This window comes from Drosophila kikkawai, chromosome 3R, assembly GCF_030179895.1.
Source record: "Drosophila kikkawai strain 14028-0561.14 chromosome 3R, DkikHiC1v2, whole genome shotgun sequence".
Taxonomy (NCBI): domain Eukaryota; kingdom Metazoa; phylum Arthropoda; class Insecta; order Diptera; family Drosophilidae; genus Drosophila; species Drosophila kikkawai.
In genome coordinates, this window is record NC_091731.1 from 9,664,690 (window position 1) to 9,676,932 (window position 12,243).

Below are 12,243 nucleotides of genomic sequence, written 5' to 3' on the forward strand. Positions count from 1 at the left end.
ATTTACTTATCAGTTAATTAAGAAGATAGTATTTAAAAACTCACCCTCTTCTCCTTCCAGTTTCCGCATCAATCCCATTGAATATCCAATATTAAAATACGAAGGCGACTGCGGTGAATCACTCACGATTTACGACTCGGATCACGCGGATCCCGCGAGTATTACCAAAACCACATCAGCTCCTTGGTGAACTCCACGGATCCGATGTAGGAGTCCGGTCGCAGCAGGATGTGCTCCAGCTGCGACTTCTTTTGGTGCATCTGCTCGATAGACATGCCGCCGCTACCGTTTTCCATGATTATGCTGAGTTTTGACTTGGTTGCCTCTTCTGTGAAGATAAAAAAATTAATTAGTTGGTCAGCGAGGCAGACTAAACACAGTAAAACTGAGGCCTTAGGCACTTTAAACTGTTCTAAATAAAATAATAATGAAATACAACTACTATGAACTTACTTTTTCTTCTTGAAAATTCCATGTGAAGATAAAAATTAGCGATGAAATTGGAACATGAAATTGAAATGGTAAATGGTAAATGCTGATAAAAGATGCCTAATCTTAAAGCCTAATAAACAGAATCGCTATATATTTTCCTCGGTAACGAATATTTTGAAGCATAGTTATCTATTGAATCCTTTCCCAAAGAAATATCTCCATTTTGTATTATTTTCGGATTTAATTTTATGAAATTCGGACGACTATATCATTTAACGATCGGGAAATGACTAGAAAAAAATGCAAATGCACTAAGTGGAAATATGATATAAGAGAGCAAATAAAACCATTACAAACTTTGCTTCCTCTTATTGACGTTTTACAACACGTCACTCTTAAGTGAGACCACGTGCAAGATGCCACCCAGAGTTCCGGAAGACGCTTTAGAAGAATCTTGTTCTCCACAACTGAGGACTTGGCCCCGATCCCGACCGTCCAGCGCTGAGGAGCAACAGCAGCCGCCGCAGTAGGTAAGTGAACTATCTGAGGGTTATTAAATCCCTCCGACGCCCCAAATCCGACCCAAACTAATTCCCACAAACTTCATTTACGCTTCCAAGGACAGGATGACAGTATCGGCGGACCCAGCCGGCAGTCAGGATCCCGACCGTCCAGCGCGCTAGCAGAGCCCAATGACAAGGCGGCCGAAAAGGCCCACAAAAAGATACTGAAGGAGCAACGGTAAGTGTCGCGGACGCTAAAATGGTTATATAAATAATATAATGTTAAATAAATATATTAAAATAAATTTATAATTTGTATATATGTATATATAAATTTTATATAATAATAAATGGAGGAATTTTTTCAAGTTTAATAATTATTTAACTTTATTAATATATATTATTAATTGTTAGTATAAGTATACTATTTATAATTTTTTATTTATAATATAATATTTAAAATCTAATCCAGGTTCAGTGTATTTTCTATATTACATTCAAACGAATCTTGTCTAATAGCTCGTTTTATTTATGTGTATGTCAGAGATGAATTCGGGGAAGTACGCGTCTCTTAAGGCCGTGAAAAGTCAGTTCGAAACTATTCTATGGCGATAACTTGTACATCGATAAATCTTCGTAGGCCAGTGCCGATAGCCGGCAAATCGAGAAAAAAGTGTTAAAAAACGTGGCCTGGGCCTGAGAGCATTTTCTCGGAAAGCTATATTTTGGACAAGATGGAAAGTATATATTAAAAATCTAATCCAGGTTCAGTGTATTTTCTGTATTACATTCAAACAAATCTTGTCTAATAGCTCGTTTTATTTATGTGTACAATAGCCAGAAGAAGCGATAGAAGGAGGCTCGCAAGCTAGAACGATCGATCAAGCGCAATATGAGGTTGATCAAGCGCCAAGCCGCCAAGGTTATATAAATAATATAATGTTAAACAAATACATTTAAAATAAATTTGTAATTTGTATATATGGATATATAAATTTTATATAATAATAAATGGAGGAATTTTTCCAAGTTTAATAATTATTTAACTTTATTAATATATATTATTAATTGTTAGTAATTTTTTATTTATAATATATTATTTAAAATCTAATCCAGGTTCAGGGTATTTTCTATATTACATTCATAAAAATATCTCACGCAGCACCGAGCCCGACAGCATCGACACCAATAGCACGAATTCCGAGTTCAGTACCACAGGAGGAGGATCGCGATCCGGCTCGCTAAAGCGGCATCGGAGCGGTTTCGCCGATTCTGGTTGACTCCTCCCTCGCCACCAGTAGCACGAATTCCGTGTCCGGTGCCGGTGGCCTTATGAGCTCGGCGAACAAAAAGAACCCCCGGTGGCCCTTTGTGGAGTACTATCTTCGTAAAGCTTACCGCACGATGTACATTTTTGCTGGTTTCAAAAAATAGTCAAAAAATAGTCCGCATTATTTTTAAGGCTATCAAAATTGAGTACCGATAAAAAAAAAATTCCGCACAAATTGTCGGGGCCGCATAGCCTGGTCGATCGATCAACAGGCAACAATTTACGGGATGGGCTTTTTTATATAGGGCCTAACGAGGCTTCAGTGTGATCGCAACTTTCTACGAGATTTTTACCATTTTTGTGTGACCATCACCATCGCCATCACCATTCTATTATTAAAATTTAAAACATTTATCTAACACAATAATTCGAAACATAAAACGAAAACAAATTCTTACAACATGTTATATTTTAAAAACACCTACAAATACGCACAAATAGTTGTCTAGATTTTTTTTTAATTGTCAATATCGACGGCCATACATTGTAATCGATAGGTAGAATAAGTATTGGAAGGAAATTCTAGTATTTCTTAAGTTATCCGATATTGTATGGATTTCTTGGCCCCATGAAGTATGGGCACAATTCACAATTATTTAAAGCCTAGTACTCTGACGAGAAAAAACCGCTGTATAAATTTAGACAGCGGCCAAATTCCATATAAAAAAAACGGTGTCGAAAAAAAAGAAGAAGAACTTTTAGACACCTCGTTTTTTTCGGTACTCTGACGACGAAAATGAAGCCTGCGAAAATTGAATGGCGTTGCCAGATCAAGATAGTAAACAGCTGATATCGCGCTGTCTAAATAATTCATTTGATTTATTTAGACACCCCTAATGGAGGGAAAGTTGAAGGAAAAAGGTGACATTGATAGGGGCTGTCAAGGGGAAGCCCATAATATGGAATTTAACCCACAAAAGACATTTTAATGCCATATTTATTAATATTTTTAATATTTTTTTTGAATATTTGTTTACAAACAGCTGTCCAGTGTGACCAAGGAAAATCCTTAAACGCCATTAAAAGTACATTTTCATGGAATTTCCTTAATTTTTTTGGTCACACTAGCTCGGTAGCGAAATAAACAGCGATTCCGCTGTCTAATTTATACAGCGGGTTTTTCTCGTCAGAGTACTAGGCTTAAAGACCAAAAATTTAAATAAAACACTCAGAAAAATACATTAAATATTCTTTTAATAATAATAATGAAATAGTTAAACTATTAGTTTATTGTTTTGTTAAGGGGTTATCCGGGTTTTGAAACGTACAAAAATGCAATTATTTCAAACTTTTTTATGTAATAGTACAAAGTGTCAGGAATGTTGTCCGAAAATTTCAAGTCGATCGAAGCAAAACTGTAGGAATGGGAGAAATTTAAAGCCCAGCGCGTCGTATGAGTTACAACTGGCAATTCGAACTTTTGCGTCGTTTTTCTCGAAACCACTTTTTTGAAGTCGGTAGTTACGATTTCTCGAAAACTATTGCACCGATCGACTTCTGCTTTTGTACACTTCTTCAAGACATGGTTTTGTTGTCGTTGAACGAAGTATTTTGTATATCTTCATTTACAACTCATTTTATAAGCCAAAATACGGCCAAAAAGCGCTACCAAAAATTAAATTTTTTATTAAAAAAAAATCCTTTGTTCTAAGACAAGCCAGACACATTCACTAACAGAAAAACTTTGGTTTTTTGATTTCCTATAAACATTGACGGAGATATCCTGTCTACAGGAAGGACAAATTTTCTTGTGGGGTTAAGTTCAAGCCTGCCTCAACGGCTCATTTTTTAATATTTTTTGTTAAAATTTTTACACAATGTAGTTCAAACCTGATATTTTAATGTACAGTAAATTAAATTTGTAAAATTGTCGTATGATCTTTTAAAACAAATCCAGGAAAATAGGCCTTTTTCAGTGCTTAAAAACCCGGATAACCCCTGAAATGATCGCAAAACGACATAATATATCCACAGAAATATCAGATGAATAAAACGTATTTAGTTATGAAAAATAATTTGTTTTAATTATGAAAAATCTCCAAAATCTTGACCAGATCTTTAAAGTTTACCCTGAATTTTTAGCAGTGTAGAACACAAAAAATTATACTCAATACAAAACTTAACTATCGGACAATTTTTCAATAACAATCACCTAACATTTTTCCACTTTCTTTTTAATTATTTAGTTTGAGTGTACAGAAAAATATTTGAAGTTACCAAATTGTATTCAAAGATTTAAGCCTAGTACTCTGACGAGAAAAAACCGCTGTATAAATTTAGACAGCGGCCAAACTCCATATAAAAAAAAACGGTGTCGAAAAAAAAGAAGAAGAACTTTTAGACACGTCGTTTTTTTCGGTACTCTGACGACGAAAATGAAGCCTGCGAAAATTGAATGGCGTTGCCAGATCAAGATAGTAAACAGCTGATATCGCGCTGTCTAAAGCCTAGTACTCTGACGAGAAAAACCCGCTGTCTAAATTAGACAGCGGAATCGCTGTTTATTTCGCTACCGAGCTAGTGTGACCAAACAAATTAAGGAAAAGCCTGAAACGCCACGAAAATGTACTTTTTATGGCGTTTAAGGAATTTCTTTGGTCACACTGGACAGCTGTTTGTAAACAAATATTAAAAAAAAAATATTAATAAATATGGCATTAAAATGTCCTTTGTGGGTTAAATTCCATATTATGGGCTTCCCCTTGACAGCCCCTATCAATGCCACCTTTTTCCTTCAACTTTCCCTCCATTAGGGGTGTCCAAATAAATCAAATGAATTATTTAGACAGCGCGATATCAGCTGTTTACTATCTCGATCTGGCAACGCCATTCAATTTTCGCAGGCTTCATTTTCGTCGTCAGAGTACCGGAAAAAACGACGTGGCTAAAAGTACTTCTTCTTCTTTTTTCGACACCGTTTTTTTTATATGGAGTTTGGCCGCTGTCTAAATTTATACAGCGGATTTTTCTCGTCAGATTACTAGGCTTAAGTATAAGTGGCGTTTATATATTTTTTTTGTTTGTACCTACACTCACTGAACACAAAATTTTGGTAAAAATATTCAAACGCTTAGGCCAGTAGTTGATAAGAATATTGGTTTTTATATTTCCCACTCTTTATATATGCTTCTGCAGCCCTGGCTGATCGACAAGTGGCAACACCGGATAATTTGGAGATTTCATTATTTGAGGAAAATCCTCCAAGAAAAATTTTGAAAGCGAATGTAAAATATGGTACAAAAACATAGTTTCTTAGAAAAATTTGAAAAAATTGTCTTTCAGATGCTAAATATAATATTTTTATTGATGGAGGAGGACGACAAGGTCGTGGCGGCCAACGTGATCGCGGAGGCCAAGATGGACGCGTCTCCCAATCGTCGGGAGAGGTTGTGTTGGCCCACCAAACGGCGAAAAATTACTCGGAGGGCCAACAACGCCTAATCCGACTGGCAGTAATGAAGGCCCTTTAGCCTGCCCAGCCGTAGTTATGGAGTTATGTACGTCAGGGCTCAAACTGTTGCTGATGCTGCAATATATGTATATATATAAATATAATGAGTGGGATAATTAGTAGGAAATAGGAAATGAAATAAAATAAGAAAAGTTGAAAGATATGAATTAAACTCGCGCGCACGCCAACGATCGCGAACAGAGGGTCACACTGGGCCGAACGGGTCCTGGTCACACTATACGGGCAAAGTAATTGCCTGCGGCGGACACACTAATCCTCGCCAGGCCCTATATAAAGCCGACCGCAGCCCTTGGGAAGGCACTTACCGATCGTGAGCTCCGATAGTCGGTCGCAAAAGTCTCTTATTGGCTAAATCTAATCTTTTTCATAGGCCTTTTCTTTCTCTTCAACGACTTCTGTGTCGTTGGGCGTGATCATGACGCGGTCTATCGAACGATGATGGAACTGGCCTCTAGCACCTTTGACAGAGAAGGACGGGATAGGGATCCTCTTGTTGTACGCCACGAGATTGTACGGGTCTGAAATATAAAAAAAGATAACAATTTTATTTATTTAAATATAATATTTTTGTTTTCTATTGCTTAATTCCTGATTTATTTTAAGGATTTGATTTCTCTCGCTGGTGAGTTTCTCATGTAGCCATTTGCAGTGCCAATGCAACAATACTTTTAGTAAGCGTACAAGTAAGTATGCTACGCCTATGTAAAGCACATGGATCGGATATTGCAAACCAATATGGATATTTCATATTCGTTTCTTCAACACATTTCTTAAGAACTACATTCAAAATAAACGGTTGGTTAGGCCATGCTTGAAATTCTGCGAAAAATATTTGAATATTCAGTAGCGTGACTGCAAACATAGCATCTGAAGGATTTTTAAAATATAAATTAGCATTGCTGCAGATTTTGTTTTTAATGAATTCCTCCGATTTATCGCTTAATTTATTGGAATTGTTAAAATCTTTCACACATTTTAAGCAATTTTCAACGGGGAAAAGTTTAAAAACAAAGGTAGCTAACAAATATCGAGTGGCCATATATAATGGCAAGTCTTCGATATTAGATTCACTAATCATAGCTTCGCAATACTCTTGTGGTGGATCTTTTAAACAACCATTAAATGGGTCTGCACTTTCATCTAATTCAATGCTTTCATTTTTAATGATCGCGAAAAGACTTTTGGCTTCCTCTTTTGGACTATATTTTTTGGGGACAACGGACCAATCAAAACAATAATCGAAATCTGGAATACAATTAGCATTTCCAACTGTATTCTGAATTACAATTGTCATTGACCACATATTCTTTAATGCGTATCTCAATTCAGTTATAGTCGGACTGGTTGAAGTTCCAAATTTGCTTTTAAGAAATTCAAAGAAATGTTCAAGGGAATCTTGATTAAATATACTCAAGAAAATATGCTTCCCATTTCCTTCTATATTTTTAATTAATTTAGTGCATATTTTATTAGTAGAACATGTTTTCAATAGTTCTAATATGCATGTTGCCTGCGATTCACTTTCAGATTCTTTGAATTGGAGCATTTTAATTCGCTTCAAGTACTCTGAAAATTCGTGGTGCACTAATCTAATAAAAACTTCATTGTTTTTTGACCCAAAAAAAATCTGGAATTGTTTTCGGCTGTTAAACTTTTTTTGTTTAATAAGTCAAATAATTCATTCATTTTTCCCAAAAAGTCTGCCGTAGAAACAGCTTTCTGCACATCGGAAAAATGATTGTGAGCTTAGTATAGCTTGGCTGTGTGAGAAAACACTTGTACCTCTAGCTTTGTATTCATTTTATCAAAAAATTCCTGATACATATGCTTAGTGGTTAATTTTAGGGTCAATCGAACTGTTCGAATTGAGTTATCCTAAAAAGTTTTTCGATGACACTCAAAGACACAACATTGCCATCTATTTCAACATCTCGACTTTGCAAATTGTTTCTAATGCTTTTAAACAAATGCACAGAGTCGCAAACGTATTCAAGATCATTTCTAAAAAATTCTCTTGTATGTAAAATTTCAAAAATAGACATGTTTATCCTACTCTGATCGGAAATACGAACTTTTACGGTTAAACGAAGATTTTTACATGTCGTTACTGCTCTTTCAACAATATCGGCATAATTATGTGAAACAATATTATGATTCACAAAAACCACTCCAAGTATATATTCCCAATCTGAATTTATTCCCCGCACCATAAATGCAAGCATTCCTGTGGCTGGAGAAGATTATCTATCTCTATCAGTCATAACCTATGACTATCAGAAATGTCAATGTATGTATGTTATGTTATGCTTGGCTGAATGGGCATTTCGTCGAAATTGAGGATACCATTTCTTTGGAATGGCTCCATCTTTGCAACAGCATTTCTTTAATGCTGCTCAAAACTTGAATTAAAGTTTGATAGTGGCAACCAATTGTCAATGGTTGACTCACATGCAAATTAAAGCCTAAATTATTTCTCAAATTCCTATACCACCTCGGGCTAGTCATGAAAATATTAATGGCCAGCATTTTTTCATGTTCACTGAGATGTTGCGATTGAAGCCTAGAAATTATGTTCATGAAAGTTTTGGAATGATAATGGCAGCTCTAGCACTCTCTTTACATGTTCGCTTACAGGCGGAGGCACTCTGAGGTGCCACGAACAAGTTCTGGAAGCCAAGTTAAAAACAAGAAAGGAATCAGAGTATTTTTTGTTTTTATTTAATGTTCAAAAGCTGGATCGCGTTCTGGAGTAATAGGATCCTGGCAGAAAACCAGACTTATTTTTATATAATAGATAACGTTTATTAGGTATGTATATAATATGAGTTTAGGTCCTCCTCCATAACATCCGCCAGAGTGGCGTTTGCATAGGCCCTATTTGGCAGGTTAAGGAACTCCCGCCGAAGTTCCGGATGGTCCATATTTATTGCCATTCTGGCGAGGGCCATGCCTGAGTAGTGATTAGCTATTTTGATTTGATTTTGAGTATAGAATAAGTAAACAAATTTGTTGTGGTGATATAGGAAGTACATATGCTTAGGATTATCTTTTCTTATATTGAACATAGTTTTTTTTATTTTTGCTCTAGATCAATTTCTAGATTATCACTGATCTCCCTGCTTATCCTTATGAGTTGATCCAAAATAGTTGTTCAGTTTTATTGTTTGTTTATTTTTATTTTATTATTTTTTTCTTTTTTTTTATGATTATGATATTTATGTTGTTGGTTAATAGTCAATATATGGTTAGAGTATGTGGCTATGGATGAATATTTATAGACGAATTTGATGTTTAGTGTAGGTGTTGTTCGTCTCCCTCCGACGAGACTGAGTCTAATTGGAGATTGGGATTTGTGACTATGTTTGTGATGTTGGTGTCAGCAGACATCCTGTCCAGCTTTGTGGCTACCACTTCAAGCATCGAGTCCAATTTTGCAGTCCTTTCAATAAGGGTTTTCCGGGTGTTTCCGCAGCTGCAGGTAGATGGCATGCAACAGGTAGCAGAGGAAGAGGTAGTTATGGCGGGTCGACGCTGCCTGTTGCGGGGTCCTCCGTGGTTTTGCCTCTTTGCTTTTGGTTTAGGTGCTGCTTCTATGTTAGCTGGAGACATGTTCTCATCATTGGGAGCTTCGAAATTTGGAGTATTGGTGGTGTTTTCAGTGCCAGCGTTTTCCTTGCCGGTGTTGGAGCACATGTTCATGGTGTCGGCAATTTTTTGGCATATGGAAGCGCTCACACCCAGCTCCATTAAGATGCTTTGGGTGTTTGGATCCATCACAGTGATTTCTTGGATGGACGAGGAGATTGAGATGACGCTGTCGTTATCGTCCTGATCCAGTAGCGGTCTGGGAGAACCAGGTTCTTGCAATGGGTCCATTTCTGCAGCTTTGCTTAGTTTAGCAGAGGCATCTTGCTGAGTGATTTTTAGGTTTAGAGCCCAGCGCTGGTGCCTATTCAGGCTGCTCCCGTCGATGGCGCGGCCGCGACCACATGCTTGGCCGCCTCTGCCTCCTCCGCAGCCACCGTAATAAAAATTTAAATTTAAAAAATAACATAATAAAATACATGTCAAATACATACATTACAACGAACTTACTTCTTATCCAGATCCAGTTGAATACAATTCCGGAAATGAGTTTATTTACAGTGTTGGCTAGCGCGTGAGGACCACGTGGAGATTAAAACAATTAGCGAAGAGAGATTAAAACAATCTGCTCCGCTAATCGAAATCGAAAGATTCGAGTAACAAACCCCATCATTGATACTAAAAAGTTTAAGAAAACGTTTTTTTTTAATCTTTTTTCACGAATTGCATACGAACGTCTGTTCGCGACCCCTGGACATGCGCATGCATATATATGTAAATATATAAAACTTTATTTAAATATTGGATATTTAACTTTTGAGTATTTTAATGTTTTTTGTCAAAATTATAATTTGAACCAAAAATTATAGTTTTTTCGCCCAGTTTTCAGCGTCAGAGTGATAATTGAGGAATTCCTCCCCGAACTCTAAGATGTTTAAAGTGAACACGACTTGCAGGAATCCGCAGCACCAAAACGCCGAATTACCCACAAATAGCCAGTAAGTACTCGCATGCTGCAGGAGCCGATGCAGTTCGGCGAAGCGGTCAGGTACACTGAAGGCCATCGACATTGGCCAGCTGTATGCCCAGTGGCGGCTGGGGATCGGAAAAAAGAAAAACTAGATTTTCTCAAAATCTGTCGGTTCAATAAGATTTAATTCGAAATTAGAGCATAGTTTTCGTTTTCCGTTGTCTGGTTCGGCAACTGGTTCTCTGGAGGTTCACAGCTGGTTCCATTTTCAAAGTTCGCGCCGCTGTTATCAGCCCACCTACACCACCCACTGCTATGCGGTTTTGTTTTTTTTAACTGACGGTTTGAAACTTGCGCAATTTTTAGCAAATATTCTTTAAATTTCCCTTTAGTAAGCCAGTATAGCGTGCATATTGGCACAAATTTGTTAACTGTTATATACAATTTTTTCTGCTCTATTTTGTACGGAGCAGAGACCGAGGTTAGTTAACTATTATGCAATTTTCTCAAAAACTGGCGGATAGAACTTAATAAAACTATTTGCAGGGTACAATTACAATAAATGTTGAGCTTTTTTTCAATAGACCCAAAAGTTTAAAGCCCCCCCAAACACAGTAAAAATTATTAGTAAATTCATATTTTAGCATTTATAAACTTTATTTGTTTCAAATTAGTGCCTTATTTACGAATTAAATTAAAAATAAAAAATCTCCTCCGTGTTCCATTTCCACAATTCCATTTCGACTCTAACGCCCCAGTGCTGCCAGACTTTTCGTGCACGCGCGACCAAAAGTACCAGATCGTCAGTGAATGCGCGATTGACCAGAGGTTGTAGTATCAGATGTGGTAGGAGTATCAAGTGTGGTTCGAATATCAGGTGTGGATTTCTCAAGGGGATTTTTTAACTTTTAGAGATTTTTTAGGGCCAAATTTTATAGCTAGCCCGCCCAGCTATATAGCTAGGACGGTTAGCAGTTAGTGTGACCGCATGTCAGTTTTGACGGGAAACAATACAAATTGGCAGCTCTGCTACACTGATTCAAAATTCAAAAAAATTTTCACTCCACGGAGGCGGTTGTGTCGCGGAACAAATTTTCAGCAAAGCAACGTCGCGTACCGCTCCGCTGCCAGAAAACGGAAGAAAACGTAACAAATGAAGGGGGATTAAACTAAATAAATAAACCCATATAAAAAGACCAGATTTCCCGCTGTTTTAAAAACCTTTTCGCCACTTGACTCTGAAAATAGCCAGATCGAGGGAAACGGGCAGCACTGTCGCAGGTCCCATACAAACTTCGGTCGCGGGCGTTAAATTGTTCTTGTGCTCCCAGCAAAAGCATAATAATAATACATAACTGCGGTTGTTGTATTTTAGTGAATAAAACGGTTGGTTTTCAAGTCCTAAAGCCTGCAACGCAAAGCAACGGAATTTGATTTAACACAACGCACACACCCGCGCACGCACAAGTGTGAGTGTGTTGCAGAACTACAAGAACTAAGTTGTGATTAAGTTAAGCGTGGATTTTGGACAAATATTTAATCAATAAAAACCGAAATAATAACAACAACAATAGAAAATCGAAACGAAAATGCGCGTGTGACAAGAAGAGGGGCAGTGGGAGGCAGAGAGAGAAGGAAAAGAGAGCAGCACACACACACACTCGCACGGTGACGTAGACGCGCAGTCTGTTTTGCTGGGCTACGGAGCAGTGTTGCCAACCCGCACCAAGTGCCCGAGAATTCCAATTAAATAATTGATGTTATCAAATCAGAATTGGAATATCTGAAGTGGCACTTGCAAGCCCTTTGCATTTGCATACATATCCTACCAATTCGGCTTATTGGCATTGGCGCTCTGCTGCTGAGTTGGCAACACTGTCACAAGAGCGCAAGGCAGCAGCCAAAAAGAGCGGACGCAGTGCGCGCGAGAGAGAGACACATGCAGAGGCGC

General features: G+C 37.4%; 1 protein-coding gene across 3 annotated transcripts in view; it reads left to right on the top strand.

Annotated features, from left to right (window-relative positions):
• The first annotated feature begins 11,313 nt into the window (after nucleotides 1–11,313).
• Nucleotides 11,314–12,243, top strand: part of cic (Putative transcription factor capicua) — a 44,310-nt gene continuing 43,380 nt past the window's right edge. For 2 of the 3 annotated variants that reach the window (XM_070287545.1, XM_017176690.3), the window contains exon 1: nucleotides 11,314–11,438. The gene's annotated coding sequence lies outside the window, so the exon portion shown is untranslated. Of the gene's footprint in view, nucleotides 11,439–11,524; nucleotides 11,679–12,243 lie in introns of those variants that run through there. The other variant, XM_017176691.3, reaches the window with a different exon arrangement.